Below are 18,469 nucleotides of genomic sequence, written 5' to 3' on the forward strand. Positions count from 1 at the left end.
AGATTATCTAAGATTACAACAGGATCTTGATTAACTGGGCCAGTGGGCTGAGGTATGGTAGATGGAGTTTACTTCAGATAAATGTGTGGCATTGTATTTTGGTAAGACAAACCAGGGTAGGACATATAGTTAATGGTGGGGCCCTGGGAAGTGTTGTCGAACAAAGGGATCGAGGGTGCAGGTTCTTAGTTCCTTGAAAGTGGCGAGTACAACACCGGGACAAGCTCTGCGGCCCTCCAAGCCCATGCCGATCATGATACCCTAACTAAACTAAAAAAAATTTACTCAGTCTGTTTCCCTCTATTCCCTCCCTATTCATATACCCATCCAGATGTCTCTTAAATGTTGTAATGTGCCTGCTTCCACCATCACCCGTGGCAGCCATTCCAGGCACCCACCATTCTCTGTGTGAAAAACTTCCCCCGCACATTTCCCTTAAACTTTCTCCCGCTCACCTTGAACCTGTGTCCCATTGTAATTGACACTTCCACCCTTGGAAAAAGCATCTGACTATCCATCATGTTAAAACTCTATCAGGTCTCCCCTAAGCCTCCATCTTTCCAGTGAAAACAACTCTAGTTTATTCAACCTCTCCTCATAGCCAACATTCTGGTAAACCACCTTTGATTAACAAAGCTGATAAATAAAGAATTGATGCCTTTAACGATAGTATAAAGTGGTAAAAAAGGACTGTATTCTAATCTGATTTTTCTTCCATTCTGTAGGTGGAGCAGCTGTTATTGCAATTATAACAATTGCTGTAAAATTACCAAATGGTTACAGACAAGAAACGATGTGAGTGCAATTAAAAACGCCTGCTTGACAGCGGGACACCCCCCCTCCCCCTCAACTGATCGCCACCCCTATAGTCTGTACATCTATCTTTCTGTCCCCAGGCCTGCTGCCAAATGGGCAGTGTGAAGGTGCCCCTTGGGCATTTCCACTTTGCCCCTTTGAGCAGTACAAGGGAGCCAGATGGGCACCCCTCCTTAGCTCTAACTTCCTTGGGGGGGCCCCCATGGCTCACCTTTGCTCCAGCGGTGTTCAGCTGCCAGCTCCCTCCAGGTGTTGAGCTGTTGTAAACCCCACTGGATTGAAACATTTTGGGGGGAGGGGACCTCCAGTGGGCCTGGAGACTTCAGTCCTGGGCCCATTAATTAGATGTAAAATATATTATAATCAGCATTTACATAAATTATACAGCAGAGCTGACGGTGCTGGAAATCTAGCGGTCGGAGACACGCAAAGCCATGGTGCCTAGCAGGGTGCCTGCTAAACGGTCTTCACTTGACTGTTCCAATCCACTCCAGTGCGCTGGGAGAATTGCCGTCAATCTATTTAACCTTTCCTCATACGGCAGTGCCTCCATACCTGAGATCATCCTAGTGAACCTTCTCAGTACTGCCTCCAATGATAATATATCTTTCCTTAAATAAGGGGACCAAAACTGTATATAGTATTCTAAATGTTACCTCACTGGTATCTTGTACAGCTTCAGCAACACCTCTTCATTCTTATACTCCAGCCCCCTTGAAATAAAAGCCAGCATTCCATTTGCCTTCCCTATTATCTTCTGCTTCTGCATGCCAGCTTTCAGTTTTGTGAAGAAGAAACCCTGAACTCCCTTTGTGCTACAGCTTTCTGCAGTCTTTCTCCATTTAAATAATAATCCACCTTCTCATTCTTTCTTCCAAAATGAACAATCTCACATCCTCCCACACTGAATTCCATTTGTCAATTTTTTTGCCCACTTGTCACCTGTCAATCTCTCTTTGTAAACTAATTTCCCTCCAAGTTCCTAACAATTTATTTCAATGCCTTCTGCAAGATATCGACAGTGGTCTGAAACACTTATAGCTTCTTGGTTTCCTTCTTCAAATATAGATCTGCTTTGAGGAAATCTCTTGAGACTGAGGTAAATCTGGATGTTTCTGCTCGGCAGTGGAGGGAAATTGTTGTGCAACTCAACTTAAACTCATTTTTGAGTTTCTTTGCTGGGTCATGCCACATTGTTATCATAAATTAAGAGTTTATGCATTACAATTGTAATATGTTTCACTGTAATATATGAATATTTCAATTTCAGCTGCTGGCTTGCTACTTACAACGCTACAACTGCCAGTTTTTTCAGTGGAGAAAATGTACTTTTCTGGGCATTCATGTTTCCAGTCGCTTTGATGCTTTCGCTGAATTTTGTGATCTTTGGTTTGATCATGTCCAACATAGTTTGCAACAAGAAAAACCTGAAATCTTACAGAGGGTGAGCTTTCTCTATAGTTTACGTATTTCCCTGGGTTTTACATTGTAGCTCACAATTCAGTGGAATCTGAATAAGTAATATATACAACAATGTAAGTTTCCTTAACAGGCGGCTTCCCACCACTCTGGAGTCTGAGATTAAGAATTTGTTAAGAAGTTTAGCATGTGTAACACTGTAATGATATTAATATGTGAATTCTTAATGAATTGATATAACATTTAGAATCAATTAGTTGAAATAGCAAAATGTAAAGTAATATAAGCATGGTGTTTTTAATATCATATATGCTTCTGATGGACTTAAGAGACAGGAATATGGTATATAGCACATTTATAGCTAAGATCCCTAATTAAGTGTGTCATGCAATAGGCCGAATTTTTGCTACTGGGCTTGAAGGTGCCTTGGATCAGGAAATTTCTTAGCCAGTAGAACTGTATTGGTTTGAAAAGTCCTGTTCGAAATGATTTTTTTGCTCTGGGGCTTCAGGGCAGGATTCAGGCTGGTCAACCCCAGAAGCAGATTGTAGGTGGCCGTGGGGTCAGCTGAATGCTGAGGTGGGTTAGTTAGGCCCACCTCGACTCTCTGGAATTTCATCTCAGTGGTTTTAGAAGCTGTTAATCCACTAGCCCTTACCTCTCACGCCCTTTCACCTTTCATCGCATCCCAAAGTTCCCTCATTGTCAATTCATACCACCCATGGATAGAAAGTTAACTATTTACTATGGTTGTAAGTAATCAGCAATATACTCGAGGGCAATTGCTGCCTCACATCTGTCTTCGATGTTTTATCTGCACTGGCACTCAGTGTGAATTGATAAGAAATCATGGCCATCTCCATAGCCACTTACCCAATAGCCACCTTCCACAGGTCTCAGGAACCTGTGGAGATGAAAATTAATCACGTCTAATGCTCTCACTTGTACATTCTTGATAGTGAAAAAAATTCCATTCATAAAACCTATTCAAAGTTTTAAAATCTCCACAACTCTTCAATCTCTTAAAAAAAAATCTAACAGTATTCAAATCTGTAGCTGATCTGATTCAAAATTGAATTTAACATGAGCTGGAAACCTTCAGAAAAGCTCTTTGTTTTCTCCACAATTTGCTGTGAAACTTAAGCAAGAAACAGGAAAAAAATTCCCTTATGATTATACCTGTGTTTATTTTTGGAATATAACTGCAATCTGCAAACAAAAATTCTTACAACTCAAAATAAATATTTGTACATTGAACATTTCCAGGAGATATGATATAACACCATGAATTTAGATGAATGTACATCTTTGTTTGTCTTTCACATATAATTGTATCAATTACAAAATGGGAGTTATTTATGTTTATTTTCTTACAGGAACTTTAAGGCAACTCTCCAGAAGCACTTTGTTTCAGTCTTTGCTAATACAGTGACATTGGGTTTGTGCTGGGTCACTGGTTATTTGATGCTTATCGAAGCAGCATACGCTTTTTTCAGCACCATTTTTTGTATACTAAATTCTCTACAGGTAAGGGAAAGGAATAAAGAATGATAAAACACCAACTTCATAGTAAGAGGAATTACAACTCTTAAATTCTTTCCTAGCTCCAATTAGTTGGACTGTTGAAGCATCATCATTACCTGAAACATCAACTCCTTTTCTCTCCACAAATACTGCCTGACCTGCTGAGCATTTCATTCCTTTATTTTACGTTTCCAGCATTCTGTGTATGGTTTTATCAGTTGTCAAAGTTTCTTCAAGCTTTTTGTTCCAATCTTCCAGTCTTTTCTTTCACTGGCAATGAATGTGCTTCACTCCTTTCACTCCAAATGACCCATGGTGCAATATAAACATAACATTAGTGGTCCCCATTTCAAGTTGTTTAACTGTACAGGATTTGGTGGGTGGATAATGATGAATCATTATAATTTGTAATGCATGATTTGGGACAGAAATCTAATGGAGTACTTTTCTGCTTGAGTGTTAAGACCTGAAATATTATGCTCCATCATCAATAAGGATTTATCAAAAGCAGCAAGTAAATTTAGGGCCAGTGGAACTTCTAGGTCCAATACTAGCAGCTCTTCCATTATGGAAACATTAGAATAGAATAGAATCCCTACAGTGCAGAATGAGGTCATTCAGCCCATTGAACCTGCACCAACAATAATCCCACCCAGACCCTATACTCATAGCTCCATGTATTTATCCTGCTAATCGCCCTAACACTAAAGGCCAATCATCCTAACCTGCACATCTTTGGACTGTGGGAGGGAACTGGAGTACCCGGAGGAAACCCACACAGACACTGGAGAACGTGCGATCTCCACCCAAGGTTAAAATTGAACCTGGGTGCCTGGTTATGTGAGGCAGCAGTGCTGACCTTATCTGAAAGAGTTTCCAGCCTCCACAATGTCCCAAGCTCATGGCTGAGGTTATGTCAGAAAGGAAAAGCAATGTAATACCTTCTTCCATTGATTCCATTACAACAAATGTGATTAGAGCAAAATGGGACCATGAAATGTTCTTGGCAGACAGGATTAAGGAGAATCCTCAGGCATTTTACTCGTACGTTAGGAACAAGAGTTGTCAGGGGAAAAGAAAAATCGGACCTCTCAGGGACAAAGGAGGGGAATTATGCTTAAGAGCCCAAGGAGGTAGGGGAGATCCTAAATGAATACTTTAGATCAGTGCTCACAAAGGAGAGGGTCATGTCGACTGCGAGTGTCTCAGAGGGAAGTGTTGACCCGTTAGAGAAAATCTCCATTACAAGGGAGGAAGTGTTAGGCTTTTTAGGGAACATTAAAACTGACAAATCCCCAGGGCCTGATGGCATCTATCCTAGACTGCTCAGGGAGACAAGAGATGAAATTGCTGGGCCTCTGACAGAGATCTTTGTCTCTTCATTGGACACAGGTGAGGTCCCTGAGGATTGGAGGATAGTGAATGTGGTACCGGTATTTAAGAAGGGTAGCAAGGATAACCCGGGTAACTATAGGCTGGTGAGCTTGATGTCAGTGGTAGGGAAATTGTTGGAGAGGATTCTTAGAGATAGGATGTGTGCGCATTTAGAACGGAATAATCTCATTAGTGATAGACAGCATGGTTTTGTAAGAGGGAGGTCATGCCTCACAAATTTGGTGGAGTTTTTTTGAGGAGGTGACAAAAACAGTCGACGAGGGTAGAGCCGTGGATATCATCTGTATGGATTTTAGTAAAGCGTTTGACAAAGTTCCTCATGACAGATTGGTGCAAAAGGTTAAATCTCATGGCATAAAAGGAGGTGGCTGGATGGGTAGGGAACTGACTTGGCCATAGAAGACAGAGGGTAGTAGTGGAAGGGTATTTTTCTGGCTGGAGGTCTGTGACCAGTGATGTTCTGTAGAGGTCTGTACTGGGACCTCTGCTGTTTGTGATAAATATAAATGATTTGGAAGAAGGTGCAACTTGTGTGATCAGTAAGTTTGCGGTTGACAGGAAGATGGCTGGACTTCAGGATAGCAATGATTGTCGGAGAATACAGCAGGATATAGATAGGCTGGAAAACTGGGCGGAGAAATGGCAGATGGAATTTAATCCAGATAAATGTGTAGTGATGCATTTTGGTAGGACTAATGTAGGGGGGTGCAATAAAATAAATGTCAGAACCATCAGAAGTATAGATGAGCAGAGGGACCTGGGTGTACAAGTCCACAGATCCTTGAAGGTGGCAGCACAGGCGGAGAAGGTGGTGAAGAAGGCATGTGGCAGGCTTGCCTTTATAGGACGGGGTATAGAGTATAAAAATTGGCATCTGATGTTACAGCTGTATAGAACGTTGGTTAGGCCACATTTGGAGTACTGCACCCAGTTCTGGTTGTTGCACTACCAGAAGGACGTGGAGGTTTTGGAGAGAGCGCAGAAAAGGTTTACCAGGATGTTGCCTGATATGGTGGGTCTTAGCTATGAGGAGAGATTGGGTAAACTGGACTTTTCTCCCTGGAAAGCCGGAGAATGAGGGGAGACCTAACAGAGGTGTATAAAATTATAAGGGGTATGGATAGGGTGAACAGTGGGAAGCTTTTTCCCAGGTCGGAGGTGACAAACACGAGCGGTCACAGGTTCAAGGTGAGGGGGGGCGAAGTTTAACTCGGATGTCAAAGGGATTTACATAAGAACATAACATAAGAAATAGGAGCAGGAGTAGCCATCTAGCCCTTCGAGCCTGCCCCGCCATTCAATAAGATCATGGCTGATCTGTCGTGGCTCAGTTCCACATTCCCGCCCTCTCCCCATAACCCTTAATCCCCTCTCTTATCAAAAACCCATCAACCCGCATCTTAAAAATATTTAGCGAGGTAGCCTCCACCACTTCAACGGGCAGAGAATTCCAGAGATTCACCACCCTTTGAGTGAAGAAGTTCTTCCTCAACTCCATTCTAAACCGCCCCCCCCCCTTATCTTGAGGCTGTGCCCCCTAGGCCTACTGTCCTTTCTGAGCGGGAAGAGTCTCTCCACCTCTATCCTATCCATCCCATTCATCATCTTATATGTCTCAATGAGAACTCCCCTCATTCTTCTAAACTCTAACGAGTACAAGCCTAGTTTATTCAGCCTCTCCTCATAGCTCAACCCCCTCAACTCCGGTATCAGCCTAGTAAACCTCCTCTGCACTCCCTCCAAGGCCAAAATATCCTTGCGTAAGTACGGCACCCAAAACTGCACACAGTACTCCAGCTGCGGCCTCACCAATGCCCTATACAGCCGCAGCAAGACCTCCCTACTTTTATATTCAATCCCCCTCGCTATGAAGGCCAGCATCCCATTCACCTTTGACCACCTGCTGCACCTGCAAGCTGGGTTTTTGTGACTCACACACAAGGACCCCGAGGTCCCTCTGCACCGTCGCCTGCTGCAGTTTTTCGCCCCATAAGTAATAGTCCTTCCTACCATTCTTCCTACCAAAGTGGACCACCTCGCACTTGCCAACATTAAATTCCATTTGCCAGTTCCTGGCCCATTCGCCCAGCCTATCTTGATCCTTCTGTAGACTCTCCACACTCTCCATGCAATTTGCCGTTCCACCAATCTTGGTGTCATCAGCAAATTTTGACACCATACACTCGGTTCCCTCCTCCAGATCATCTATATAAATGGTAAATAGCTGAAGCCCCAGCACCGACCCCTGGGGCACTCCACTAGTCACCAACTGCCAATCCGAATAGCACCCATTGACCCCCACTGTCTGCCTCCTATTTGACAACCAATCCTCTATCCACGCTAACACCCTACCCCCAACTCCATGTCCCCTGACCTTCTGCAATAACCTCTTGTGAGGTACCTTGTCAAACGCCTTCTGAAAATCCAGAAAGACCACATCCACCGGCTCTCCTCTATCCACTGCCCTAGACACATCCTCATAGAACTCCAGTAAATTCGTCAGACACGACTTCCCCTTAATGAAATCGTGCTGCGTCTGCTCTATCAAGGAATTCTCCTCAAGATGCCTTGCTATTTCCTCCTTGATAACGGATTCTAACATTTTACCTACAACAGACGTGAAACTAACCAGCCTATAATTCCCTGCCTTTTGCCTGGCACCCTTCTTAAACAACAGCGTAACAGTAGCTGTTTTCCAATCTTCCGGCACTTCCCCGGAATCCAGCGACGTTTGGAAAATAACCACCAAGGCATCCACTATCACCTCCGCCGTTTCTTTCAGAACCCTTGGATGCATTCCATCCGGTCCTGGGGACTTGTCCACAATCAGTCCCTCCAGTCTGTCGAGCACTGCCTCTCTAGTAACAGTAATGTCATTGAGACCCTCCAGTCCTACTTTACACAGAGGGTAGCGGGGGCCTGGAATGCACTGCTAAGCAGGGTGGTGGAGGCAGACACGATGGGATCGCTTAAGACTTATCTGGATAGTCACATGAGCAGACTGGGAATGGAGGGATACAGAAAAATGGTCTCGTTGGACCAATGACCGGTGCAGGCTTGGAGAGCCGAAGGGCCCGTTCCTGTGCTGTTCTTTGCTCACGTTGCGTCGAAGCAAGGCTAATAAAGAACATAGGTATGTTTTGAACATTTGAAAGTATATTTATTTTAAAAAGTCATTCACTGTAACAATGGAAGAGAAGATACAGTACTTAATAAGAAACTTTTATCTCCAGTTTGTGCAATACTAATATCTTGATATTATTTGTACTTCAGGGTGTTTTTATCTTCCTCTTGTGCCTTGTTCATTTGAAAGAATTTCGAGACAGGATGAAGCAGCCAATGAACATATTCAAACGGGAGAAAAGGTCCAATATTTCAATGAGCAGTCTTATCATTAAAGGGAATTAACAGGCAACAGTTGTATGAAAGTTATAACGTCTGGATATTACAGTAAGAAGCAAGTTGCACATCTTGTTCAGTCTCTCCTGAGATTACCCTCTTAGGATCGTTACTGTAATTTTATCTTTTCTTAATGTAAAAATAAGGTAAGTGAATTGCCACAGCTTTGACACCAATGGTGTTAAAGTGAAATGTCAGCAAAAAACATGAAGAACAGGAGTTAGTTCTGCAGATCATATTTTGGGTTTATTTCGGTGACCCTTGCAGCTGAAACAAAAGCATCCCAGAGAGCAGCGAACCACCATAATGTTACAAACAGCCTACTCCAGTGTAGGCGACCCTCCAGGATTGTTCTGACATCTCCAGGAATGGAAGACTAATCTCCAGAATACTATGATGAGCAACCCTGGGAAAAGATCATAGGTTCATTAAAAACAAATCATGGTTTAAATTTGAGTTGAACACTTCCATTCATTAGTTATAAAATAATTTTCAGTTGACATAGAGATTGACTATTATGGAAATTGACTTAAGAAGAATCCAGTGCCGTGGAACATGGGGCAGGGTGGTTGGAAGTAGAAGATAACATGATGGCACACCCAGAAGTTCATTCAACCAGGCTGGCAACCCTCGTCTGCTACTTAATATTACGCTTATACGCTTTTATTCTTATGTCATCAAAGCAGAATCTTGAAGCTGTGAATAAATCAGTGAATACTATATATAAAAAAAATAAACAGCCAAATGTCCATACAAAAAATCTGAAATCCGTTTAATACGGGGAACATGACTACTTTTGTGTTATTGTAATACAATAATATTTTGCACTCAGTTTTTGAATATTCACTATGAGTGAAATTGTTCTTACTTGTGATGACATTGTATTGTGGATTGTTAAATAAAGTATTGTAGTGATGCACCTCTGTTTGAATCAGGAGTATTTTACTCACCAGCTTAGCAGTTACTTCAGTTATTTCAGTTCGGTTTAGCAGTTATTTCTCTTCGGTATTCATGCAGGGAGACGTAAATGTAGTTGTGGAGAACACTGGGTTACAGGGTTGTAAACTGGATAGTATTACAGTAGATAAGGAGGATGTGCTAGATATTCTTGAGGGTTTGAAAATAGAAAGTCTCCTGGGCCGGACGGGATTTACCCTCGGATTCTCTGGGAGGCAAGAGAGGCGATTGCAGAGCCTCTGGCTCTGATCTTCAGGTCGTCGTTGGTCACAGGTATAGTGCCGGAAGACTGGAGGATAGCGAATGTTGTCCCATTGTTTCAGAAGGGGAATAGAGACTTCCCCAGGAATTATAGACCGGTGAGTCTTACTTCTGTTGTGGGCAAAGTATTAGAAAAAACTATTAGGGATAGGATTTATAGTTATTTAGAGAGAGCACGGTTTTGTGAAGGGTAGGTCGTGCCTTACTAACCTTATTGAGTTTTTTGAAAAAGTGACCAAAGAAGTGGATGGGGGTAAGGCAGTTGACGTGGTATATATGGACTTTAGTAAGGCATTTGATAAGGTTCACCACGGAAGGCTTCTGCAGAAAATGCAGATGTATGGGATTGAGGGTGATTTAGTTAATTGGATCAGGAATTGGCTAGCTGATAGAAGACAGAGGGTGGTGGTTGATGGAAAGTATTCGTCATGGAGTTCGGTTACAAGTGGTGTGCCTCAGGGATCTGTTTTGGGTCCACTGCTGTTTGTAATTTTTATAAATGATCTGGATGAGGGTATAGAAGGATGGATTAGTAAATTTGCTGATGACACCAAAGTCGGAGGAGTGGTAGATAGTGAAGAGGGGTATCATAGTTTACAGAGAGACTTGGACAAGTTGCAGAGCTGGGCCGAGAGGTGGCGAATGGAGTTTAATGCGGAAAAGTGTGAGGTAATTCACTTTGGCAGGAATATCAGATGTGTAGAGTATAGGGCTAACGGTAGGACTCTGAATAGTGTTGACAAACAGAGGGATCTAGGTGTTTATGTGCCTAGATCCCTGAAAGTTGGAAATCAAGTCGATAAGGTTGTTAGGAAGGCATACGGTGTTTTGGCATTTATTGGTAGGGGGATTGAATTTAGGAGCCGCAACGTCATGTTGCAACTGTACAAAACTCTGGTGTGGCCGCACTTGGAGTATTGTGTACAGTTCTGGTCCCCACATTATAGGAAGGATGTGGAAGCATTGGAGAGGGTGCAGAGGAGGTTTACCAGGATGTTGCCTGGTATGGAGGGAAGGTCCTATGAGGAGAGACTGAGGGATTTGGGGTTGTTTTCGTTAGAAAGAAGGCGGCTAAGAGGAGACCTTATTGAAACATACAAGATGATTAGAGGTTTAGATAGGGTGGACAGTGATAGCCTTTTTCCTCGGATGGAGAAAGCTAGCATGACGGGACATAGCTTTAAATTAAGGGGTGGTAGTTATAGGACGGATGTCAGGGGTAGGTTCTTTACCCAGAGGGAGGTGGGGGAATGGAATGCCCTGCCTGCTGCAGTTGTAGATGCGCCTAGTTTGGGGACGTTTAAGAGGTCTGTGGATAGGTTTATGGATGGAAAGGGATTGGTTTAGGTTAGAGGGTCATTGCTTTTTCTTAATTGGTCGGCGCAACATCGTGGGCCGAAGGGCCTGTTCTGCGCTGTAATGTTCTATGTTCAACAGTTCTCACATAACCATTTGATCTGCATCTTCCCTGTTTAGTTTGAACACCCAGTGTGCAATAGAAGGCTACGTACAGATCATTGTGTAACAAACTTGTTAAACTAGCTAACGAGGAACAGTATTTACATATATAATGAGGCACAAATTGAGCCATTGTACTGTTGCATAGCCCATTGTGTTTCCTCCCCAACACCGCCCCTACCCCCACCCCCACCCCAACCTTTATCACAGAATCCTACAGTGCAGAAGGAGGCCATTTGACCCATTGAGTCTGCACTGGCCACAAACCCGTCCAGGCTCTAACCCACAGCCCCATGCATTTACACTAGCTAGTCCCTCTGACACTAAGAGGCAATTTAGCATGGCCAGTCCATCTAACCCGCACGTTTCCCATGTCTGGTTTACTCAGGTGCCTAAGGATGTGCAGTAATGCTGTTGGTGGTGTTGTGGTCTCACTCTGTCCTGTGTCCTAAATGTGAGTGACCCGGAATATTATGTCAGTGTATTCTGTGGGTGTAGGGCTCAATTTGCTGACCTCTGGAGGAGTCTGTATGTCTATTGGTGCAGAGAGCCTGTGCCGTAGACCCAATGCCTGAAGTGCTGTGTCATCTGTTTTGCTGGTTCTGATCCATGTAAAATACGCTGTTGGTTGTGTACCTAGTGGGCACTGTCTAAGGCTACCACATAGCTTCAGTGCAGGGCATGGCTGTGTAGCACTGCCAAATGATCATGGATTTATGTGGTCTGGATCCTGACCCTTTGACCAGTTAGAGGGCTGATTGTAGTACATTTGGTTTCTCAATCTGCATTGCATAAGGACATCATTCATGTTGGTTTCAAGTTTAGTCTGCAGCAGAGTCTTAGCAGTAGTAAGTGTGGTCATGGTTTACCTGGAAGAATATTGTCGTGCTGATGAGGGCAGGGTCTGTTGTGGCAGATTTGGCAGGCTGAGGAGAGCAGCATAGCAATCTGTGCAATCCCAGGCACATTTCTCTGGAGGTTGCTTGGCTGAGTGTGTGTGGCAAAGTGTCTCTTGAGTTTGATGTTGACTGTGGTACTTGTCATGTTTGGCAGGTAATTGAATTCAAACCACCAGGAAAATGAATCAACTTGGACTAATTGTTACTCACCATTCCACTTGAAGGTGTCATTTGTTGTGAATAACCATGGGGAGTCCGAGACCTCATGTCAATATAATCAAGCAAACGTTTTTTGCTTGATGCAGTTTGAGTGCATTGTATAGTGTACATCTGGATACTTCCCTTTCCATGTCAGTGTACATGGAGACGCAGTGTCATGATGATTCCTTGGCTTTGTGTCTGGTTGCTTCCAACCTGGGGTACTGCAGGTGAAGTTTTTGGGAGTAGTAGCTGTGACAGAGTTAGGGATTATGAATTGCAGGCTACACAGTATTAGTCCATCCTGTACAGTTACTTCATGTCCAATTGGTGAAGAATGTAGGAGTGTCAGTAAAGTGAAAGAACTGGAGCTCAACCAAAGCAGTGAAGCCACAGAGTCTCCAAATGCACTCTACTGTGACAGTGTTGATTACACCATCAGAAAGAGTGAGCTAGTGAGATCTTCACCAACCTCAACATAATTAACAGATACACCAGACTTTAAGTAGAGATTGATATTGGAGGAAAGGATAGTGTACTACCCACCAAAGGTAACAGGAAAAAGACCGATATGCAGCACCAGATCCCAGCACCCAGATGCATCTTATGGTAGACAGACAATCCACACTGAAGGTGTTGCCACCCTCCATTGCACACAGCAAAAAATTTAAGTTCCGTATAGTTGACCAGAACATAAAGCCGCTACTTGGGATGCATTGAGTGACAGGAAAAGAAAGGTGAAGGCTTATACTTTATTAAATTTAGTGGATCCAGAGGCCGTCAAATAATTCAAATCTTTTTGTTTTCAAATGGAAGAGGAAAAAGAGAACATTGAAATAATCCTAAAGAAGTTTGAGAATATCTGTTTTCTGGTAAAAATATAATCTTGGTTAGACATACGTTCTGTTCAAGAAACCAAAGAGCGGATCAATCAATACATTCATAAACAGCCTGAAAATAATGACAAAGCAATGTGCATTTGGAACTCTCATTGATAAACTAATGAAAGATCAAATAGTTTGTGGAATTCATAGCGATTTACTATACAACCAGCTATTGTGGGAGAAGGGCCTAACATTACAAGGAGTCATTAGTATCTGGATGTAAAATGAACAATCAAAATAAAAGAATCAGTGATTTTTAGGTGGGAAACAGAAGTATAAGCATTACAGGAAACACTCTACTCCAAATGCAGTGACCAGCACTCTCTGAACAGTGTCCTTCAAATGGAAAAGATGCAATAACTATGGAAAATAGAATCACTTCTGGTGCTGCATATGGGTCTATTTGCTGTTACCTTTGGCTGGATAGTACACTATCCTTTGCTCCAGCATCAATCTCTACCTTAAATCTGGCATTATTGTTAACTATGTTGAGGTTGGTGAAGATCTCACTCTTTCCTACAGTGTGATCAACAGTGTCACAATAGAGCACATTTGGAGACTCTGTCGCTTCACTGCTTTGGTTGAGCTCCAGTTCATTCACCTTCCTGACACTCCTACGCTTGGAGGATTGAGCAGCTGCCATGATGCTGATGACAGAGGAGGTCTGCCTTTGGTTTGGATCTGCAGCATTTAACAGTGGTTCCATTTAGCATATTTGTTGCATTTTTTTAACATATGCAAAACAAGCTGTTCTGTTTGCTAGCCGCTCGAGTTGGGGCATGGTGCCCTCTGTACTGTGAGCACTGCAGTTTCCTGCCTATAATCTTTGCTTCATTTCTCCGATTGCTCATTTGATGTGCAGATATTGATGGCTGTTTGTAATGTTAAATCTTTCCCTCAATGCAGCTGCTTGCGGACTAAATCATTATATATTCCACAGACTACTCGATCCCTCATTATATCTTCAGTGAGAGTTCCAACCACACATTCCTTTACTAATATTTTGAGAGTGGTCCTGTATTAACTCACCTGCTTTCATGCTTCATGGAATTAAACCTATGTTTATCAAGGATTATGTTTTTCATCAGAAGTTTTTGAGTTGTTTCAGGATATTCTTGGGATCTTCCTTTTCCTCCTTTGGAAGACAAATGGCTCAAACCTTTCAATATCCTCAGGACCCATGAGGTTTAACAGAGTAAAAGTCTGTACCTTTTTTGTCTTGTCAGAGAGTGCTGCACCACAATAGCTATGCTATTCCTTCTGGAACTCAAAGCTATCCACAATATTTTCATCAAAGTCAGGTGGGTTGATGTAGGAAAGTCATTGTGCCGTACTGCTAATTCCTGACACCATGTATAATATTACGTGTTCCTCAAATCACCAACATCAAGGACTTCCAACAACGATAGAGTATTAAAGATACAAGATGCACTCTAGGAATTCATCAAGGCTCCTTAGGCAATACCTTCCAAATCCACAGCTACTACCATAAGAACATAAGAACATAAGAACATAAGAAATAGGAGCAGGAGTAGGCCATCTAGCCCTTCGAGCCTGCCCTGCCATTCAATAAGATCATGGCTGATCTGTCGTGGCTCAGTTCCACATTCCCGCCCTCTCCCCATAACCCTTAATCCCCTCTCTTATCAAGAACCCATCAACCCGCTTCTTAAAAATATTTAGCGAGGCAGCCTCCACCACTTCAACGGGCAGAGAATTCCAGAGATTCACCACCCTTTGAGTGAAGAAGTTCCTCCTCAACTCCGTTCTAAACCGCCTCCCCTTTATCTTGAGGCTGTGCCCCCTAGTCCTACTGTCTTTTTTGAGCGGGAAGAGTCTCTCCACCTCTATCCTATCCATCCCATTCATCATCTTATACGTCTCAATGAGATCTCCCCTCATTCTTCTAAACTCTAACGAGTACAAGCCTAGTTTATTCAGCCTCTCCTCATAGCTCAACCCCCTCAACTCTGGTATCAGCCTAGTAAACCTCCTCTGCACTCCCTCCAAGGCCAAAATATCCTTGCGCAGGTGCGGCGCCCAAAACTGCACACAGTACTCCAGCTGCGGCCTCACCAATGCCCTATACAGCTGCAGCAAGACCTCCCTACTTTTATATTCAATCCCCCTCGCTATGAAGGCCAGCATCCCATTCGCCTTCCTGACCACCTGCTGCACCTGCAAGCTGGGTTTTTGCGACTCATGCACAAGGACCCCAAGGTCCCTCTGCACCATCACCTGCTGCAGTTTTTCGCCACGTAAGTAATAGTCCTTCCTACCATTCTTCCTACCAAAGTGGACCACCTCGCACTTGCCAACATTAAATTCCATTTGCCATTTCCTGGCCCATTCGCCCAGCCTATCTAGATCCTTCTGCAGACTCTCCACACCCTCCGCACAATTTGCCGTTCCCCCAATCTTGGTGTCATCAGCAAATTTCGACACCCTACACTCGGTTCCCTCCTCCAGATCATCTATATAAATGGTAAATAGCTGAGGCCCCAGCACCGACCCCTGGGGCATCCCACTAGTCACCAACTGCCAATCCGAATAGCACCCATTGACCCCCACTGTCTGCCTCCTATTTGACAACCAATCCTCTATCCACGCTAACACCCTACCCCCAACTCCATGTCCCCTGACCTTCTGCAATAACCTCTTGTGAGGTACCTTGTCAAACGCCTTCTGAAAATCCAGAAAGACCACATCCACCGGCTCTCCTCTATCCACTGCCCTAGACACATCCTCATAGAACTCCAGTAAATTTGTCAGACACGACTTCCCTTTAATGAAACAGTGTTGCGTCTGCCCTATCAAGCAATTCCCTTCAAGATGCCTCGCAATTTCCTCGTTAATGACGGATTCTAACATTTTACCTACCACAGACGTTAAACTAACCGGCCTATAATTCCCCGCCTTTTGCCTGGCACCCTTCTTAAACAACGGCGTAACATTAGCCGTTTTCCAATCTTCCGGCACCTCCCCGGAATCCAGCGACGTCTGGAAAATAACCACCAAGGCATCCACTATAACCTCCGCCGTTTCTTTCAGAACCCTCGGATGCATTCCATCCGGTCCTGGGGACTTGTCCACAATCAGCCCCCTCCAGTCTGTCGAGCACCACCTCTCTAGTAACAGTAATGTCATTAAGACCCTCCAGTCCTACCACCTTTCCATCGCTAACACCCGGCAAATTATTCACGTCCTCCTCCGTGAAGACAGACACAAAAAAGTTATTCAAGACCTCAGCCATATCCCCATCCCCTACCACTAGGTCCCCTTTCTCATCCTCTAAAGGACCAACGTTCACCCTAGCCAGCCTCTTCCTTTTTATATATTTATAAAAACTCTTGCTATCCTTTTTTATATTAAGTGCTAGCCCAGCTTCATAGCTTCTCCTACCCTCCTTTATCAACTTCTTTGTCAATCTTTGTTGACATTTAAACCTTTCCCAATCCTCTTCTCGCCCACTGCTCTTAGCTACTCTAAATTCCTCCGCTTTTATTTTAACACTTTCCTTCACCTCCTTCGTTATCCACGGCTTATTACCTCTCCTCCTACGGTCCTTTTTGACCATCGGAATAAATTTCTGCTGAGCACCAAGAAAGATCTCCTTAAAGATCCTCCACTGCTCCTCAGCAGACCTACCTTCCAACGCGCTCCCCCAGTCCACATTCGCCAATTCTTCTCTCATCCTACCATACTCCCCTCTATTCAAACAAAGGACGCGTGTCTGGGAACCCACTTTCTCCTCCTCCATCTGCACCAGAAACTCCACCATACAATGATCACTCTCTCCAAGAGGATCCTTCACCGCAAGGTCCCTAATTCTACCCGCCTCATTACATAGCACCAGATCCAAGATAGCTGGCTCCCTCGTCGGCTCCAACACACACTGTTCAAGGAAATTATCCCGGCAGCATTCCAAGAACTCCTCCTCGAGCCCACCTCGTCCAACATGGGTCGACCAATCAATATGCAGATTGAAATCCCCCATAACTACTGCCTTCCCATTCCTGCACGCCGCACTTATTTGCGCGTTAACAGCCCGCCCCACCTCCAGATCATTATTCGGGGGCCTATAGACGACACCCACCAGCGTCTTCCTCCCTTTGCTGTTCCTAATCTCCACCCACAACGATTCCACTTTCTGCTCTTTGGCTCCGATATCATCCCTTGCTACCACCTTGATACTATCCTTAATCAGCAGAGCTACGCCACCCCCTCTTTCCTCCTGCCTATCCTTCCTAAACACTTGATAGCCCTGTACATTCATCTCCCAGTCCCTGTCACCTTGCAGCCACGTCTCTGTAATGGCCACCAGATCGTATCCATTTGTGTCGATCTGCGCCACCAGCTCATCCACTTTATTCCGAATGCTTCGTGCATTCAGATAAAGCGCTTTCATCCCAGCCTTCACCTGGACCCTATTTGCCGTAACGCCACCAATTGGGACATCCTCGGCCTCTTCCCTTACCTGTACCCTATCCTTAACTTTAGACCTTGTAACATCACCTACCCTCACACCCTCCCCCCCCCCTAATTAGTTTAAAGCCCTGTCTACAGTCCTCTTTACTCGATTCGCCAGCACTCTGGTCCCAGCACGGTTCAGACCAACCCCATCCTGCCCGAACAAGTCCCACCTACCCCAATACTGGTGCCAATGCCCCATAAATTCGAACCCATTCCTCCCACACCAATCCCTGAGCCACCCATTCACTTCCTTTATCCTGTCAACCCTACGCCCGTCTGCACTCGGTTCAGGCAGTAGCCCAGAGACGACCACCTTGTCGGTTCTACTTTTTAATTCCATTCCCAGCTTCTCATACTCTCTCCCCAGATCCTCAGTCCGCACTTTGCCTACGTCGCCGGCACCCACATGTACTACAACGATCGGGTTCTCACCCTCCCACTCCAGGTTCCTCTGCAGCCCAGCTGCGACATCCTGTACCCGAGCACCAGGCAGACAACACACCCTTCTGTGCACTTTGTCATTGTGACAAAGGACAGTGTCAATACCCTTCACCCCACTATCCCCAATCACTACTACATTCCCTTTCCCCTTCTCTTTGCCTATGTCCTGCTGCATCACTGTACCGTGTGCAGTTTGCTCACCAACCTCACCCGCCTCGTCCTCTTCCAGAGTGGAAGCAAGAACATCAAACCTGTTATGCAGATTAAGAGGCTGAGGCCTCCGCTCCTCACGCCCCTTTCTCCTCCCAGCAGCCCCCTTTTGTCCCTGACCCTTAGATTTAGCCA

This window comes from Carcharhinus amblyrhynchos, chromosome 3 (genome assembly GCF_965287045.1).
Source record: "Carcharhinus amblyrhynchos chromosome 3, sCarAmb.v2.hapA, whole genome shotgun sequence".
NCBI lineage: Eukaryota > Metazoa > Chordata > Chondrichthyes > Carcharhiniformes > Carcharhinidae > Carcharhinus > Carcharhinus amblyrhynchos.